Source organism: Pinus tabuliformis, chromosome 4_1, assembly GCF_031772625.1.
Source record: "Pinus tabuliformis cultivar Carrire ecotype Pingquan chromosome 4_1, CPIR1, whole genome shotgun sequence".
Classification (NCBI taxonomy): domain Eukaryota; kingdom Viridiplantae; phylum Streptophyta; class Pinopsida; order Pinales; family Pinaceae; genus Pinus; species Pinus tabuliformis.
The window spans coordinates 471,518,765-471,539,493 of NC_142303.1; the positions used below are offsets into that span (position 1 = coordinate 471,518,765).

The following is a 20,729-nucleotide window of genomic DNA, read 5'->3' on the forward strand; positions in this document are numbered from 1 at the left end:
CTTTACTTCCAATTCGCACGTGATTTTCAAAAGCCACTACGCGTTGCAAACTTAATCAACAATCTATCCAGCCGTGGAATTTCAAATTCTCTCTGCGGGTCAAATGAAAATTTGATAACGTTTTGGTATTTTTCATGCCTTTCATTTTACATTTTACTTAAATTTGTGAGTGTAGATTTCTCTTTATCTAGAAATTCCCTTACAACTATTCCTTCATCTCAACTCCTTTTAATCTCCCTATAAGAGTGTCTTGTTTCTTCTCAGCAGATGTGTTTCCCCATGTCTCCACTTCCTTTAATCTCCCTTTTAGAGTGCCTTGTTTCTTCCTAAGTTAGCGTATGTGTTTCCACCTAGTATACAACCATATTTTTAAGAGTTTATAAAGGTTTTTAGTCTTTGGTATTTAATAATTTCGATTATGTACATAAATTTTGACATGTGAAAGAAACTAAAGAAAGCCATATAATTAGGATGATGAGAATCCTCAACTGCTAGTAAATGAGAAAGAATTATTTTTTTAAATATCAAGAATTTAACTACTATCCCTTTTTATAATTTATTTAAATCCAATAATCTACTACATATGTCAAATTTATTAAACATATGATTACATGTTTAACTATTTCTTAATAGCTTATTTTCACCAAATATTTTATTTATAGATGGGCACACACATCTTTATTTACTCACTACATATTTTATTTACTGAATTCTTATTTATACCAAGATAACTTTAATCCCTATAAGTGCACTTTCAACCAACTGTGAACTACTTGAATAATAAATCCAGTAATAATAGCTAAATATTTTTAAAATATTTGTATATCATTTCAACTAATTTGATATCCATTACACATATTTGGAACACATTATTCCTAAAACCATGACCCTAAAAAATGTCAAGACTAAGCAAACTCTCCAATCTACCAGGTCAACTTTGCAATCTATCTACAAGGTAATCAACTCATCATCTACATTTGAACATTGTTAACTAATCATGTTCATAATATCTTAAATATGAGCCTGTGATTTTATCATCTTAAAAATTAGATTCACATTATTGTCCACATCATAGATGAAATCTACATGAAATATACAGCGCAACCAATTACACAAAGAAATCCTTTCTATTAGACATTGCCCTACACAATACCATCACTTATTATATTCATGTACTTAGTACGAGTTGAATCCTCCAAATACAACTATATTAGAAGTGGTTGACAATCTAAATAGGTATATTAAATAAATATGAGTTTGTAACATCTTCAATAATTGTTTGTATTGTAAGAAAAGTTTAGCTTAATAACTATATAATTATTTTTTTTAAAGAGAAATTCACGAATGTAAAAATGAAGTTGATTTCAAAGCATTTAGTAAAAAACTGAAAATACAAAATTAGTCAAAATAAGCTAGGGCAATCAAAAAACAAAAATAGTCAAAATAAGCCTGGGCTTTTCAAAAAGGTAATTGACCGCTTTATGGAATAAATCACAAGCTATTTTTAGTCAAAATAAGCCAGGGCACTCAAAAAAACAAAAATAGACAAAATAAGCATGGACTTTTCAAAATGGTAATTGAGCACTTCATTATGGAATAAATCACAAGCTATTTTTCTAATATTTAAGACATTTTTTTAACATGACATGATATATTATTCCTATAAAAGAACGGACCTTAGAGAAATTCATTTTGACAAGCTTGTATAATTTCACAACATTTATTGCAGATGAAACAAATACTAAGAAAAAAATAAAAAAACAACAACCCAATGAGATTGAAATTGGTTGAAGAAGGCAACTTACTTGGAACTTGAAAACTGGGAAATCTTGTCGATTGTGAAGTAAATAATGAGGGCAAGTTCAGTAGAAAGCTCGAACATTTATTTTTAGTGGCTTATTTTTGGTTGTGGTGTTGTTTTTCGTATTTATTGTGTACAAATTTTTGGAATCCAGTTTCGAATTATTTTTCGTAGTTCACGAACCATACAAAATAGTTCGACATTTCGATTCTAAAAATTATATGTAATGACTCCAAAAAATAACACCACACATAATATAGATCAAGAGATTCAAACCAATAACTATCCTTGCTTTTCAAAAAAATAGCATAGCAGTGACTACTGTTTTGAATGAGTTTGAGGTCCACCTTTTACTTACCCCTTTTCATTGTTATTTTGTCGTTGTTTGCTTGGGAAGGTGAGTAGCAATGGCAGACCACCTATTTGCCAGTAGAGCATGAAGTTAAATAATAGTCTTCTCTTCTTGCAAGCTGAAATTTTCCCCTTATATTTGGTCTTTAGATAATTAGCCCTTTCTGATTTTAGCACCCAACTTTCTGCGGCAAAGCCCTCTAGCTTCCATGGCTGTGCTACAGTATGTAGGTAATGAGCTTTTGATTTTCTTCGGGCATCCAGGGACCCTCTTGAGCCCAACTTTTTTCGCAGCAGGGAGCCCTACCATTATTTCCGATTTGGTGTGACTTTTGATAATCCTAGGTAAAGATGTTGTCGAATTAAACACTGCAACTTCCCTTCATGTCACCAGTTGTTCCTCAGATGCTTTTATTTTTCGATCGCACTTCTTAGTTGAGGTTGGAAGATGGCGGAATCAAACAAGAGGGAGAGTGTGGAATGATTGAGGGAAGCCTAAGGAACAAAAAGAAGCACACCACCCCTTCTCAGTGTTGTACACACCAAAAAATGCATGTATATTTTTAGTATTTTTCAATCAGGTACTAGCTTATAGTTTGATGGCTGAATTCACATTCTCACATTCTTGACGTGGTCGGTTCCTTGAATGTAACACCTAGATTACAATGTAGTTGTTCTTAGTTGCCTAGGGTGAGATCTCCCTTCATAAAGTTCAAATCTACGAAAGGACTATAGCCAGATAATTTTTTATACAATTCAAATCTATGAAAGTGTGCGAGGCTCCATTGCCATGTGAGTAGAGGTATTGTATGCATTTGAGTTATGACCCTGGGCTTAATCTGATTTTGGTGTTTTTAACTTAAAGACGGTACTATAAATTTTCACTGGACAAATCCTAAATTTGCATTATGACCTTCGGCTTAGTCTGACTTTGGTGTTTTTAACAAATTTTCACATGACAAATCCTAAATTTGCGTTATGACCCTGGGCTTAGTCTGACTTTGGTGCTTTTAATTTAAAGGCATGCCTTATGACCCTGGGCTTAGTCTGACTTTGGTGTTTTTAACTTAAAGACGGGTACTATAAATTTTGACGGGACAAATCCTATTAGTCTGACTTTGGTGTTTTTAACAAATTTTGACGGGACAAATCCTAAATTTGTGTTATGACCCTGGGCTTAGTTTGACTTTGGTGTTTTTAACTTAAAGATGGGTACTATAAATTTTGACGGGACAAATCCTAAATTAAGCACATCAAATTTGACCCACTGTCAAATGCGTCTTAAAATATGACTTGTAAGACCTTAAATTCCAAGCCTGTCAAATGCATCTTAAAATATGAAATACGTCCTGTGAAACCTCAAATTCCAAGCCTGAATCCATCGATTAAGTCTAAGTGATAAGAAACTTGAGAAATGACTTTAATTTTCCACCTTATTAATAATTTTTTCGATCATTTAAAAAATTAAAGTGATTATGAATTTCTAGAAACTTTTAATCACTATATTAAACAAAAAAAAATTATCTCTAATTTTATATCAAAATTACTCTTCCACCTTATTAATAATTTTTTGGATCATTTAACAAATTAAAGCGATTATGAATTTCCAAAAACTTTTAATCACTATAAAAGAATTATCTCTAATTTTATATCAAAATTTTTATTTTATCTCTAATTTTATATCAAAATTTTTATTTTCTTGAAAATTAGACAAGTATATGTTCATGATAATGATGCATTATAAACTTTGACCTCGTGGAACAGTGATTAAGATTAATGCGGAAGGAACTACAATGCATACACATATGTGGATGCATACACATATGTGGTTGGGCGGGTGATTTAGTTCGTTCAACTATTTTACTTGTTTGCATATGTGTTGAATTTAATATGGAGATAAAAGAATCAGAATATAACAATGTTATTTATGGAACATAAAAATGTGATGATTATGTAAAAAAATTATATGACTGATGAGTGACTGGATTAGAATTTAAAAATAATAGTAAGGTGATGGTGGTAGAAAATTGTTTTTTTAAAAGATAACAACATTTGCCTCATTTTCTTTGTGCAGATTGAATAATTCAATCAATTTGTCTTTAGTTACATCACTGAAATAACAATGGTTCTTAGTTACATCGCTCAAATAACAATAAAAGAAATTTGAATGTGGTTCTGTATAATAAAACTTAATTTTACTATACAAAAAAATTATAATTTTTTTTGTTATGAAAATTGTTGAGTTTTTTTTTATAAAAGTTGTTTTTATTTATGTTTATAGGTAATTTTAATGGAAGATTCTTATATTTATTTCTATTTTAATCTAAATCTTTATCTAATGGTCATAAATGAAATATATTGATATATTTTGGTTATCTTTATTATATTCACCTTTTTACATTTACCTAATATAGTGATGAATTCACCACACAAATTATCAAATAACAAATAACACCATGTGAATCAACCCATTAATTTTAAAAGGCTAAAAATAATGATAAACATATATCAATCATATTTATTAATATCATTGTACCGATCTTAAATTTGTCAATTCCCCATATTTAAATTATTATTAGTTATAAAAATAAATTTATTTGTATTTTAAATTAATTAAACATTAATGATTAAAAAATAATCATTGATATACAATTTAAAAAAATTTATTAACCTGTAAGAAAAATGTATATTAGCATTCATATATCAAAGTAGTAAGCTTCAAACAAACTTGGAAAGAACAAGTACATTTTTTTTACATATCTACTTTTAGATGGAATCTCAACATATTAGTTAGTAATTTTCTTTCCTCTTTTTTTTTTTTACAAAATATATAATTTTATACCTTTACATGTGGATAAAGGGTTTTGTCAAATCTAGGATGATATTAGAATGTAAAAGTGTAGTTTAATTGTCTAATGTTTTGGTTTTTTTGAGTAAATTTTGTGGTTAATGGATTTGTTGGATTGCAAATTTTAGTTATATATTCCACACAATTTAAGTGCTCCAAGGGTTTTTTGGGGCATTCAATCCATTTTTGCATTCAAAACACAATATATATAATGGAAAATTAAACTATTTCAAAGAATTTTATCATCATTGACAAAAAAGACCAAAATATAGAACAATTAAACTACATCAAATATAAAGAGACAAAAGCATATATACCTACTTTCCACCATAAAAATCACAAATCTAGCTTAGGCACCATCTCCATAAAACCTATGAGAGGGTAATAAGATTAATGGCTCTCATGACACCTTGAGCTCATGATATAGAAGCTAAGGGAATGCCCTCCAACAAAGAAGGGTCCAATCACTACAAATAAAACACCAATCAATAAAACTTTTAACAAACACACTTGTTCTGGTTCTCTTTTTAGTGGAGGTGAATAGACATGGAGAAGTTTTTAGTAGAGTGTTTTTTGAGCACATAAACCTTTAAAGTCTTGACAATTACATTTTCATAACGCCCCTCTCTCTCTAGATAGTTATACATCCTCCCACACACAATTTTTGTAAAATACATACATTGAAAAAGATGCAACATGGTAAGGAAAACATATAATTTTCGTGATGCTTGTTATTAAGTACAACACACATGTACATTGTATTACCAAACATGCTAGTTTTAGGGTTAATACTAAACCTAAATTTTGCTAAAATGACAATTTAAAAAGAAGAGGCACTCATGTGTACAATACCATGCACACTACATTAGGCTAACATTTGATTAAAAAAAATATTAATGCACTAAATAAAATAGCTACATTGATTCAATTGAGACAATGTGTAGTATAATAAGTTTTTGAAGGATTGTTGTGCAATGTGCACTAAAGATACCATTTCTCTAGTGTGCTCTAAATAGACCATTGCATTGATGTATCTTTATACAAGAAGCATTGCATCAAGGTCCCATTAAATTATTTTATTTAGAAAATGGATTTTGAAGTGTACTAAATATAGCTACACATTGGTGCAGAACACAAATATATGTAACATGGTAGGTTAAGATATTTTATAGAGGAAAACATGTTAGGAATATGAGGTACATTGGAGTAGGGTAAAAAAAAGCACCAATCAAATTATTGTTTTAATTTTCCTTTAGTACTTCACACATGTTCAAGCTTCAATGTTGTTTGAGAATGTAATAATGGAGTAAAACATAACATAATCCTATGACATGATGTTAGGAGATCCACAATGTCAATTTATTATAAGTTTAATTTTTAAAAGGCGCAGATACTATGCATTCAATCATATTAATATTAGTGTATCTTATGATCCAAATCAATGCAAAAATATTTATGGTAACATGTATATTTTATCTTTAGATCTAATAGTATATATTACATTATGTAAACCATAACATAAACCATATTAATTAATCTACTTTTGAATTTTTATTGATAACATTCAATAGTTTTACTTTGTTAGTCATCTTATATATCCCATAAGATCTCCTTAGTCATATGTCATATATACAAATGAAATGGCATGTCAGGGTCACCTAATTGAACGATTGGCCTCAGTTTGGGAGGAAGAACTGGTAATAGGCATAAGACCATCCATTTTGGTTCTATATTTGTTAGGAGAAAAATGTTTAGCCAATTTCATGCGTCCAACCAAAAAGTCAATGCCCCCAGGTGCCACCCTCAGGGTACGAGACCAGGGGGGTAGGAGACCCAGGGACAGTCAGTCCCAGTCCAGGGTACGAGACCACGGATAGTATATATTACATTATGTAAACCATAACATAAACCATATTAATTAATCTACTTTTGAATTTTTATTGATAACATTCAATAGTTCTACTTTGTTAGTCATCTTATATATCCCATAAGATCTCCTTAGTCATATGTCATATATACAAATGCAATGGCATGTCAGAGTCAAAAACATTTGATTTCAGGTTCCAAAGATTTTATTGTGAGTGTTCTATGCAATTTCAAACTAAGATTCAATATTTAATAAGTCATTTGTGTGTTATGTTAATTTTTTTTTTTCTTTGTGATATATATGTGAAATTTTTTAACATAATTATGTTATTAAAGGTTAATTTTTAATTAAACTTTTATTGGTGAAGGGTTAATTTATTATGAGAACATCACTTTTGAAGTAAAAATTTTTAAACATAACATTTCTTGACGGTAACCATAAGAACCCCAAACTTGAAAAAAAATTGTATGACGGATTACAAGAAATCCAAATTCCAACCATGCTATGGACTACTATTTTACTTTTCGTTTAGTACAGTGACTTGTCTCTAGAGTATCTTCTCTCACTGTTTGGCCATGAAATAAGGATAGGCAATTTTCAATCAATATAAGGCAATAACAAATTATAGATAAAACAAACATAAACAAATTATAGATAAAACAAACATAGATATAAAATGAAAATTAGATAAAACAAACATAGCTATAAAATGAAAATGTTGATTTTTTACTTTGTAAATGGTTATGTTTAAATCATTAAATGAGAGTGAATAAGTTAAAAGATAAAAGTTGTCAATGCTTCTTTTTTTTTAAATAAAATATAATTTTGACATAAAATTATTATGCATGTTCATTAAAAACTTTCAAATAAATCTTATGAAAAATGAAAACATAATTTATGTTAATTTCACAACAACATATTGTTAAACAACAACATGGTCTCAAACAAAACTCATTTGTGATATAAAAAGTCTGGTTACATATCCTTCGAGGAATCTTAAACAAGTCGTTAAGAGTTTACAGCTAAACCACACTTCCACTCAAGGAAAAATGGCCAAAATTAAAGGAAAAGAATACATTGCACTTGAAAGTTGATATTGATATTGTTTAGAATTAAGGAAAACATAAGTAGAATGGGGCTTATAATATATAAAGGCTATTAAGTTATATTCTAAATAGAAATAGAAGGTAAATGAAAGCAAATTTAGATCATGATTTGCACTTGAAGTCATCATTCAGTTGGTAAATGAACACAATTTTAGATCATGCTCTGGGCTCTAACTCAACAATGAGTCATATTCACTCTGGTTATGTTTTCGCTGCCTGTTATAAGATTTTTTTAGATTTAACATATAATTTATGTATAATGTTTTAATGCTATATTGTAAATTTTTAATATAAGTATGTATATAAAATTATGATTTAAATTTAATTATAAAAAAACATATATTTTTAATTTATAATAAAAATTTAATATTTTTAAATATATAATTTTTAATATTTTTAAATGTATAACTTTTTTTAATGTTTAAATTCTTTTAATTATTATAAATATAAGTATATATTTGTTTTCCATTTCAATTTCTTTTTTCTCATTTTGTAAAATTATAAAAATTTAAATCTAGACTTCATTCTTAAATTCCTTTTCGAAATTTCACTGTGAAATGGCAAAATTTAAAATAGATACCGCACCTCACCACATGGATACCGTACTTCCGGAAATCTCTCACAGTAATAATTTTCCCCGTGTAAGTTTCAAATTATATATTAAAAAAATGTTTAACTAATAAACGGAAGACAGATTCCAAGCTGATCATCTCGCTCAAACGTTTGCCGTGTATATATGTGAATATTTCGACTTCGCTTGGTTTCGGACAACTATCATTTTTGAATTACAATTGGTTAAAACGATATCTCAATTAATTTTATATAAATCAGAAGGTAAGGATACATTTTCGATTTAATTTTTTGTTTTTAGTGTGATTTTTTGGAAAAAAATTTGTGGGTTTTTCAGTTTAATTTCTCTAAAATCTGGTGGGAATTTATTGAAATCACAAGTTTGATGGGTAACCCTTGCACAATCAAAGTGCCATAGGGGTTTTTAGAGCGCTGAATCCATATATATAGTCAAAAAACCACTTTAAATAATACAAATCAAGATTTCACCTCAAAAGTCCAAAAAATCGCACTAAAAACAACTCCTTTGTTTGAAGTGAACCCAAAACTATGTCTTTAATCGATTTGTTTTAAGTGTGATTTTTTTTTAAATTTTATTTTATTTTCTAATCTAATTTGTTTAGAATTTTATAGGGATTCATTGAAATTATAAATTTAGTTTATTTTTTAATTTAATTGGTGTATAATTTTTATAAAAATTGGTTGAAATTATAAGTTTGGTGGGTAACTCTGTACAATAAAAATACCTTAAAAATTTGGAATTTTTCAAACATACAATAACACAATCAAAATTTCACCACAATTCTGACCAGAAATATATGAGAAACTCCCCTAAAAAAATTCTCACTTATTCCGGAAAAAATTATAATCTCATCAATCCATAAATTTATCAAATAATAATATAATTTAATTGAATTCACATGGTAGAATTTCAGCAGCAGGTAAGAATGATTGGAAAATGCCAAAGTCCCAGTCTTCCACATCCAACGGAGGAATATCCTCTACGTTTAGCAACCCGCCACTGTCCGTACGCTCAAGTGGAACGGAATCCCCAAATATCGTACTCGGCTCCGCAATAAACTGTCGGCCGTCAATGTCACATTCGGCAACAAATAAATCCTAAGCTATTGGGTCATGAATGCGGTTTAAGAGTACTATGATGGGACCTCAAGTCGGCCAGCAATCGCCTAACAACTTCACCATACATGCATGGGCATGTAAGGGGATGGCAGCCCTCCGGTCGGGAAATGAGTCAGCCTCCACCGGAAAATACTGACGCGATGGCTGGATATTTCAGCAATGTCGAGGAACGGATGGGCCCATTTATTTTCCGGAAATTGTACAGCTCCCGAGATTTCTTCGTTTAACCTAATTTGATAATGATATTTATTTGAAATAAAATGATTAATATATAATGTTTTTTAGTTTTGGATTTAATTTTATTAACTATATTTAAAGTAGTGGAATGTTTTATAGTTTAATTTTAATTTGGTTGATTTATTTTTATTAACTGTATTTAAAGTAGTGGAATGTTTAATAGTTTAATTTTAATTTGGTTAGGTGTTGTTATGTGATGTTAAATAATATTATATTAGGATGGGGACCTAAATTAAATGATTTTCTAATTCTTAAATTATTTAAAAAATATTAAAAAATATAATTCAATTATAATTTTATTTTAAAATATGATTAGACTTTCAGGAAATATTTTAAGATATTTTTGGTAGTATATAAAGATTAAGATTTATTTTCAAAATAGTTATGTTTTTTTTTTTTATTAATTAAAAAAATGTCATATTAAATGAGATAGTTTTTTAGGCATGTAGTATTGATAAACCATTGTATTGACCTATAATATTCTAACAAAAACTTATTTAAAATTAAAAATCTCCATGCTAAAGTGAGGGTGAATATCTATAGTTTAATTTTATTTTTTGTTTTTAAATTTTAAAGTAATATTACTTATTTATATATTAATTCATTTTATAATGAGTAATAAAATTTAAAAATTCATTTAAATTATTATTAATTATAAAAATATTATTATTATTAATTATAAAAATATTATTATTATTAATTATAAAAATAAATTAATATATAAAGTAACCTATATACATTTTAAAAAACATGTAACAATATTCTTAACCATGGAGATTCATGTCCACTATATGATGAAAATTTTTAACTTCTATATAGCACTTGTTACAATACCAGGGACCAATACCATGGGTTATTAATATGAATTATATAACATTTTATTTAATTAATTAATTAGAGATAATTAATTAAAAAACATAACTAATTTAAAGATAAATCTTAAGCCTTGATCTGTGAATATTACTATGAATATTTCAACATATTTTATAGAAATTAGATCTCTACTTTAACATTTCTAAAATAACTTAAAAATAATTAAAAATCACTAAAAATTAGAATTTCTGAAATATCACTCTTTATTTCCCCATTATTTTTGTTTCCCTTACCTATAATCATATAATATAACCTCACTGCTCTAAATTTGGTTTGGTATCCCACTTGGTTGAGCATGATAATGAAATTTGTCCTATATTCTTTATTCTCTTAATGATTTCTTTAAAGCTTCATGGCTATGGTATACGCTAGGCTAGAGATATAGATATGGAGTAGCTGACTTAGATCCACCCTAATATAAGAACGTTCGTTATCGTTATGTTGTCCTTAACTCATGACCAAAACCTTATGACATTTTATTAACATTTACACAACCATATTATAACTCAACTCTTTTAATATAAAATCATATCGTAGGCATCAGGTGGTGTACAACTTATTTACCAAGGTTTTCACACAATATAAGTTTATAAGGTTTTCACACAATTAATATATAAATAAGTAATATTACTTTAAAATTTAAAAACAAAAAATAAAATTAAACTATAGATATTCACCCTCACTTTAGCATGGAAATTTTTAATTTTAAATAAGTTTTTGTTAGAATATTATAGGTCATTTATCAATACTACATGTCTGAAAAACTATCTCATTTAATATGACATTTTTTTAATTAATAAAAAAAAAACATAACTATTTTGAAAATAAATCTTAATCTTTATATACTACCAAAAATATCTTAAAATATTTCTTGAAAGTCTAATCATATTTTAAAATAAAATTATAATTGAATTATATTTTTTAATATTTTTTAAATAATTTAAGAATTAAAAAATCATTTAATTTATGTCCCCATCCTAATATAATATTATTTAACATCACATAACAACACCTAACCAAATTAAAATTAAACTATTAAACATTCCACTACTTTAAATACAGTTAATAAAAATAAATCAACCAAATTAAAATTAAACTATAAAACATTCCACTACTTTAAATATAGTTAATAAAATTAAATCCAAAACTAAAAAACATTATATATTAATCATTTTATTTCAAATAAATATCATTATCAAATTAGGTTAAACGAAGAAATCTCGGGAGCTGTACAATTTCCGGAAAATAAATGGGCCCGTCCGTTCCTCGACATTGCTGAAATATCCAGCCATCGCGTCAGTATTTTCCGGTGGAGGCTGACTCATTTCCCGACCGGAGGGCTGCCATCCCCTTACATGCCCATGCATGTATGGTGAAGTTGTTAGGCGATTGCTGGCCGACTTGAGGTCCCATCATAGTACTCTTAAACCGCATTCATGACCCAATAGCTTAGGATTTATTTGTTGCCGTCACATTCCGTTTCCAAACTGGCTGATGATGATGCCGCGCCGTTTTCTGAAGGAAGCTGAAATTCTTCTGCAGCGAACTTCGCCGCCGCGGCTTGAATTTGCGGCGGCGATTGAAACGAAGCGCAGGAAATTTTGGGCGGTGAGTGGGGAAAATTGAGCTTGGCCGTGGATCCTCTGAGGCAGTACACGGCAAAGTCATATGCACGGGCAGCTTTTTCCGGGGTGTCGTAGGAGCCCAACCAAATTCTGCCACTGGAATTGGGAATTCGAATTTCCGACACCCATTTCCCCCATTTTCTCATCCGGATTCCCTTGAACTGCCGCGACTTCAGTGAGCAGCTTTTGGGACTGATGCTGCAGCTCGGGTTTTGCGAGGGTTTAGTCATTGCAAGATTTTACAGGGGAGTCGCACTGAGGAAGTGCCGGTAAAGTTTTATATCGTTCCAAGGGAGGAAGTAGTGTGATAGTGAGGGGATTTGAAGTCAGGAATCACAGAGATGGTGGTAGCAACTACACTTGAGCAAGTGAATGTCTGCGGGATAAGATTGTTTGCTGTAACTGCCAGCAGATTTATAGAGCCAGAAAAACGTGTGGAGTGGATGGAATCCTTTGTGGTGTGGTCTAAGAAATTTCCGCGCAGGGGATTTAGAATTAAAAGGATGGAACAGATTTTCGTCGGTGTGAATGTGTCTTGGACGAGTCAGAACTAACGTTTGGACTGGGCTAATCTGGAATATTCCAGAAATCCATTGGCTACTTCCGTTTGTCCGACTTTCCAACTGGAACTTAGTACATGTACCTGTATTATCCGCGTGGGTGATTAAATCGCAGTTGTCTATAATGTGATTTTTTGGAAGTTTTTTTGTGGATTTTCTCTGTCAAAATCTGGCAGCAATTTATTGGAATCTTAAATTTGATAGCTAGTTTCTGCACAATCAAAGCATTTCAAAGGTTTTCCAAGATGCTGAATTCAACCTCAATTTCTTCCACCAGATTCCGTCACTGAAATCTCCAAAAAAATCACATTATAAAAAACTCCGATTAAATCTATCCTATCCCGCACCATCAGCTGACGTTTGTCAGATGTCGGAGATGTTGGAGCAGTGGGCTATCAATATTTTTGGGAGTCCGTATTTATCCATGAAAACAAGGGAAGTATAAATTTTAGTATTTAAAATAAAAAATTAATAACACTAAATTTAAATAGTGCAATTATAAATTTTAAATATTTTATAAAAAAAAATAAACATTAATTTTTTACCAATTAAAAAAAAATTATATAAATAATCTTTAAATAATAAAAAGATAATTCTAACTCAAAATTATATAAGTAATCGTTAACGCTCTGTAACAGTCCTCTGTTTTTTGAATATAAGATGGCGTTTAAAAAGAAAATCAAAATATCTATTAATTAGCCTGTGCCAATTCGAATGATCTCGCCATTAAATGTTAGTTTTTGGCCACATGAGATTGCTGCCTCCAACAAAATCACCTTTTACAGTCTCTTCACAATCCACGGCAAGCCCAAAAAATTTATCACACGGTTGTTCACATAGAGTTTGTTACTCAGGCATTTGATATTGGTATTCACATCGCTCTATTTTCGGTACGGTGCATTTAAATCATTTTTCTGAATTGATTGTTTTGATAATATTAAAATTAACCAAAACTTCACATTTTATTATTGTGGCGCTTTATTTTATTTTTATTATTTTCATTATGTGTTTAGTATGTTAGACATGATGTTTATTAATGATTATGAGGGCGAAATATCTTTTTATGTGATTACTATGTTAGTTGATAATGTAAATTAATTGATTTTTATTAAGGTTTAATTTTATTAATTTAATAGGCCAATTAATTAATTTTTTTAAAGTTTATTTTTTAGAAGGTATAATTTATAATTCTAAAGTATTATGATAATTATATTATATAGGAAAATTATTATTTAATATTAACTTATGATATTATCTATAATACATATTTTTTCTATAAAGAAATATAAACTATAACTAATTATTAGCGTTTTTTATCATCAATTCAATTAGAATTGTGAATTGTAATTTTCACAAAAACTGTGGTCAATGTGGTGACAACAAATTATTGCAAAAACTAAGTATGCAAGTCACTTTCTCTAACTATAGTTGTGTCACATCAAAAATAATGAACCATGGTGTGGCAAGTGTGACAATGACTTACTAATAAATTATTACAACAAAAAAGGTAAACAAGTCATTTTCTCCAAGTAGAGTTGTGTCACATTCAAAACAGTAAACCATATTGTGGCAAGTGTGGCAATGACCTACTAATGAACCATTATTTATGTTGTGCACCATGAATGGTATAGCTCAAGCGACTTATCAAATCTCATAATTGATGGTTGTACTCCTAGATGGATTCCCCCTCCCTTTACTTGATCTCCTTCAATTCAACAAACTACTTTATTATTTAGGCTTCACCTTTTGAAGTTTCTTCATAAAAATGTGACAGAATTGATCAAACATCAAGACACGATTAGTGGGAGTGATCTACATACACTTCATCTACCATTGTAATGCTCTTTCGTGCATATTGATGTAAAACTTCTCAAATTGATAGCATTGGTGGTTCTTTATGCACTCCATATTGCATCATAGAGGAATATAGCATTGGTGGTTCTTCACACACTCCATATTATATCATAAAGGAAGCAATGTTGCATCTCATCCTATTCCCCTTGTTCATGAAACAATGGAAGCCATTGGGTAGACATACTTAGTGGAACCACCATTCCTATCTCATGACTCGGTATTAACAAAAATTCTAGAGGGTATAGTTGTTGTATGAAGGGGGATGTCCCTACCAACACACTCATTGAATTGGATAACATTCTATACATCTTTTGGCTACTTTTGGAAGTCGCACTCAAGCAATTCATGGACATCACTTTGACTAATAACAACATAAACACTTCCCACTATGTGTGATGACCATAATTGGAATTTGACTCGTGAAAAAAATTTGCGTGGGTAAGATGTGGGATAAACTGGGATCATTGTCATTTTGATTTTCCTTCTTAATGATAAACATCCACAATATTAGGGAACAAATAAGGAATATACTCGAATGCCTCTTATTCTTGACTCTATCCTTCTACAACTTCTACAACAACCAGGGGTTCAACAATATTAGTCAACATCTCTATGTTTATAGTTCAAGTATGCATGTAACCAACTTCATCACTACTCTACCACCTCAATTCTTCTAGACTTCCCTCTAAATACACTAACTCTCTTAACCTTTTCATAATTACACTTTCTTGATCATCATGACTACGGTCAACTATATCTCTTTTTTATGCCTGTTTCATATTGTGTATCATTGTACACTCTAGATGTATCTCAAGACTCTATCTTGTTATAAGAGACCATTGACTAGTGCAAAAATTTTGTATCTCTTCCCAACACCCAATGTCATTGACTTCTACATAATTTTGGTATTGTCTTTATTGTTCACTTTCAAGGCTCTCTACATCTACCAAATATGAATCTTAAGTGGCATGAATATTAAACTCCACCATCAAGTCTTCCCATGACTCCAACAACCCCCCATTACCACCCACCTAAGTGTTATGTTGAATCCATCATAGAAAAACTCAAAAGTGTGCATAATTCCACCATCAATAATATTATCAACATCATAATTTATTAATCAACCAACCATGACTATCTTCATTAAAGAATTATAAGGCTTTTGTCAAAAATACTACTAGTCAAATACAAATCGGAGGCATGACCTTCCACAATGTCATTCATCCAAAAATTCACTGCTTACATCTAGTCATGGTCATCTAACTTAGCCTTTAACAAATTTTGAGTAGTGTACTCAATTCCTAACCATAGAAACCAATGTTAAGGCCACTATTTGAGCCTTTGCAACTATTTCCATTTCTACAAATTCACTTAGAACTCGTTCCATAAAATCTCATGTCAGCATTCGAATAAGTACTTATCTTTGAATATTACATTCTCTTCATCCAAATATGCACTTTATTAACATGCAAACAAGTAAATATGTGCTTCGAACCAATCTTCAAGATTAGCCTTTGTTGACTTCCACCACATCTATGTGATTTTTCATTTATTATGATATCAACAATTGAATCATGTTTTTGGTATAGAACTGTGGTCCGTAGAATGTGTCCAACAAAGGCTCAAAGTAATCTAGTACATAAGCATATTCAAACATCCAATGGAAGGAGGTCTCACCCAAGGCATGTTTCATTGTAGTCAATTAGTAAGCGTGTAGAATCTTTAAGACTAGTGGAGGCTTAAATTCCATAGTGTAGTAATTAATCACATACATTAAAGCATAAGAAATAACTCATGCATAGATATAAAAATAATGTATACATCATGAATATACATGAGAACAAAAAAAGAGAGAGAGTAGAAAATCATGCAATCCCATTGTATTCATCTGAAAAATGACTATGTACCTATATTAGGCATTACACATTGCATGCAACTACATGGAAACAATCTCATCATTGAAGTATAGATCCATCAAAACAACATAATCTTAGATCCTAATAAGAGAAAATAAGTGAATCACTAATGAGCTACAATCCAATGAACCATTTGAAATAAATCCTCAATTCACATATATAGCAAAAATACTAGATGAGACTATAATTTGGCAGTTGTTGTACATCCTCATCCCACACTTACCCAAGCTAACCGGTCCATCGGGGTAAATATGTGACGAAGTGTTACTATGATATGACTCAACTCCCCAAGGTCAATTAAGGAAGTGGAATCAACAAACCCAAACCAAATTGTCCTTCCTCAGGAGCTACAGGACCCCTAGGGGCTAACCAACCACTCCAGTTGCCTAATACCTGAGCTAACTTTCTTTTTCACATACAAAACCCCTAGTCGCATGTACAAGCATGCATCCATGTGACTGTAGGCCTACATTTTCTCCCATAAACATGCAAGGGAGAGACTACAGTCTTTTTCAACTAGTTTTGTGCCTGCTACCGCGAGACTTGGGCCACTTTTTCAGGGCTAGTGTCCATACCACTGCGTAGAACTTGATGAGACTTTCCAAGACAATAAATGGCACTAAGAAAAATCCTCTAAAACAAAAATTGATCAAGGACTTGACGTAACAATCCTAACCATGCCAGACATTCCGTCAAACACATGATGAACATGAAATCTACAGGTCATAAATACACATCTCAACATAGGGGTCTCTTACTTATCTGAGAATCATTAAGAAGGTCTAATTCCCTCTCATATTAGTTGAAATAACATTTATTAGGTTATGTATTCGATAACCAATCAGATTTTCATCAAACATGTCAAGAGCCATAAACAATATACATCATATAACTAGCTAATAACCAACATAATCAGTACATATGCTCATAGATCACAATAGAAAATACTTCTTATTAACATATGAAAATGCCAGCCAAGTCAGGGACTTCCATGTACCACCTGACCATAGACTGGGTTGAATCAAATCTTTCTTTCATCCATTCACCCATGTCCCATATTCCAAGCATGAATGTGGGATATCATGGAATAAACAAAACAAAACCAAACCAAGGCTTCCAAAGGCTAAACCACCTCAACCTCAACCAGTGATTCCTTCTCACGGTCAGACATCACTAACCATCACCAGATCGGTCTCTACCCAAGTTTTCTAGGGCTCCAGAGTGTTTGTTCCAACCTGGCTTCCAAGAATAGTAACTCAACCCACAGTTGTTGCCGAACTGTAGAGCATTTGTCCAGCCAGGGCTTCCAGGACTAGTAACTCAATGCACCAAGGGATCTAGGGCGTTTTTCCAACCAAGGCTTCCACGACTAGTAACTCAACCCAAGTTGTTACAGGGCTTCCAAAGTGTTTGTAAAACCAAGGCTCTAAAAGCTAATAACTCAACCCACATCCATAAGTAACATGAGCACCAACCAGAAAACAAAGATAAACCCACAACACCATGGCTATCCAGGAAATGGCAAGGCTAGGCAAAACCACTGTCAATCTAGGAAATCCTCCATGCCAATGATAGATCATAACCAAGAAACCACATGCATATGCCATGCATGCCAAAAATAGCAAGGAAATCATACATGAAACTTGACACCTGCCAAGCAAACCAACTGTAGTTTCTGATCCCGTTGTCCCCTTGTACTTTCCTACTTTTCTTTTCCTTCTTTCTCCAAATCCAATATATGCCAAAGTGCTCGAAGAATACTCTAAGTGTCCGATAGTACGAGAGAATGAGAGAATAGAAGAGAGAGAGCCATAGGTGAACTGAAAAAAGCTAACATTGGCAGAAGCCATGAATTGATCCTCAAAAGCCTTTTTATCATTGAGGCCTCTATTTTCTTCGTTTTCCTTCATTTCCCTTCAATTTCGATCTCACATGCAACTTGTGACCTTTCACCTTATTTCTCCTATTTTCCATTATTTTCATAAATAAATGCCAGTTATGCCTCTTTCCTTTCCAAATCCTTTTCCATTTCCTTTGCCAATTTCCCTTAGCCATAATAAACCAAATGAACACCACACTAGGATGTTTTTCCCAACATTCATCTTGGAATATGTGTCCCATGACCTTGGTCTTATTTTTCCTTTATTACTTTATTACATGAACTTTTAACCCAGGGTTGTTATAGACCCCTCCCCCTTATGGGAACACCGTCCTCGGTGTTCAATGACACCTATAAACTAGCAATGCCACTGAAAACCAAACCATACTGCCCATGGAGCTTTATAACCCACTTCATTTCCATATTTACAATGACCTTTGTTGAAAACATGACAATCATACCGTGTATTGGAGCTTTACAATACATCTCATTATGGTATTTACAATAAAAAAACACATATACTTATGCACATCTGCTTCAGCCAACAAATAAACATACTATCTATGGAGCTTTATAAACACATCTCGATACAATATTTACAATAATATACACATATGTGCATTTGCTCAACCAACAAATAAAGGATATGATGCATGTATCAGCAATAAGGGAATCCAGAGGCTCACACCTCCACCCTCAAAGTAATACCAGGATTCACCTCCTTCCTAGGAAATCCAGAATCCATTGCCAAAGTCAAAGCTGCATCCAATGTCCAACGCTGCAATCCTCTGCCACTTTTCGTCTCAGTGAACAGTTACTAGCTCATTGTTCCATGGCGCACTCCCAATGTGCTTCTGATTCCATCTGGCAATGCTAATGACCAAAAGAAATCAATCCCCGACCTTACCTTCTCTGCTACATAGTGTTAGCCTCCTGCTGCAGCAGGTATTCATCTTTCATGATTGACATTTTTACATGCCAAATATGTCATACTTTGCAAGCTGCAGTGTTCCATATTTCCACAAGAAGCAATGAAAGTGTGCTGGTCCAAATGCCACTGCTGTATTCCATTTTTGATGAGTTTTTTCAGTTAAGGGAAGGCCAAACAGCTAAATCCTGGCCTCCCTAGGTTTCAATTTCCTGTTTTAGAATATAGAGAATGATATCTGTCCAAACAGTTTAATCTTGGCAGATTTTGTAGATAGGTAGAGAATCAAAGGGACCCAACTGTTTAATCTGGGCCCTGGCAGAAATAAGTGTAGATTTAGATAGGAAATGTTCAAAAGAAAATTGTAAATCTGGGTTTGCAAGCCTAAGTGCACCCAATTAAAAAGAAGAAAAAATGTTAGAAAAATAGTCTGGGTAGGTAGCTGTGTAGTTGCAGAATGATAAATTGTGATCAATTTTGTGGTACAAAGTGTTTTATCTTTTCAGATCACAGTGCAGGCAGTTTTCGTGCAAAGGAGCTCAAAGGCAGATATAACTAACTCCCCCTTCTTCTAAAAAACACTTATTAACTCCCCAAAGAGGTCAAGATCTGCTTGAGCCTCTTAGTCTCATCATACTCCATATCAGTTGCCTTGGTGAAGATCTGCTTCACTCAAGGATCTCAGTTCTTTACAAGTCCTTTTCCCCAAATTTAGCCTAAGGTCCCTGACCTTAGCGCTTGCTTATCACTTTCATATTAACTACTAACAATATTGTATAGCTCCCTATCAGTTTTCCCCTTTCCCCTATTAAAACTTTGTATATATAATTCCCCTATGTGAATAGTCCCTCCCTGGCAATATAGCCATATTTTTATAAGTCCGGGAAAAAGTGGTCCATCCGGGGCTGTTTTTAGCCCATCTGTGTCTTAGCAGGGATTAATCTGACACCTGGTCAGACTAATAACCTCTTCCCTAACCCTCAAAAACCCACTTTTTTGCCCCCAACCCAAAGTTTTGGCATCAAACATTAAACCCCGCCACATAAAACCCCCATAAACCCGCATAAACCATTGTTTAAACCCACCCGCGCGCTATATTTAAATGGGAATATTCCCGCGAATATCCCCGCCCACTAACCCGCCATCTCCTCACGCCTACCGCCAACCATTGGAT

General features: G+C 31.7%; 1 pseudogene; it reads right to left on the bottom strand.

Moving 5' to 3' along the window:
* Nucleotides 1-12,249: 12,249 nt before the first annotated feature.
* On the bottom strand, nt 12,250-12,805 carry LOC149176491 (ethylene-responsive transcription factor ERF018 pseudogene; annotated as a pseudogene).
* Nucleotides 12,806-20,729: the final 7,924 nt, after the last annotated feature.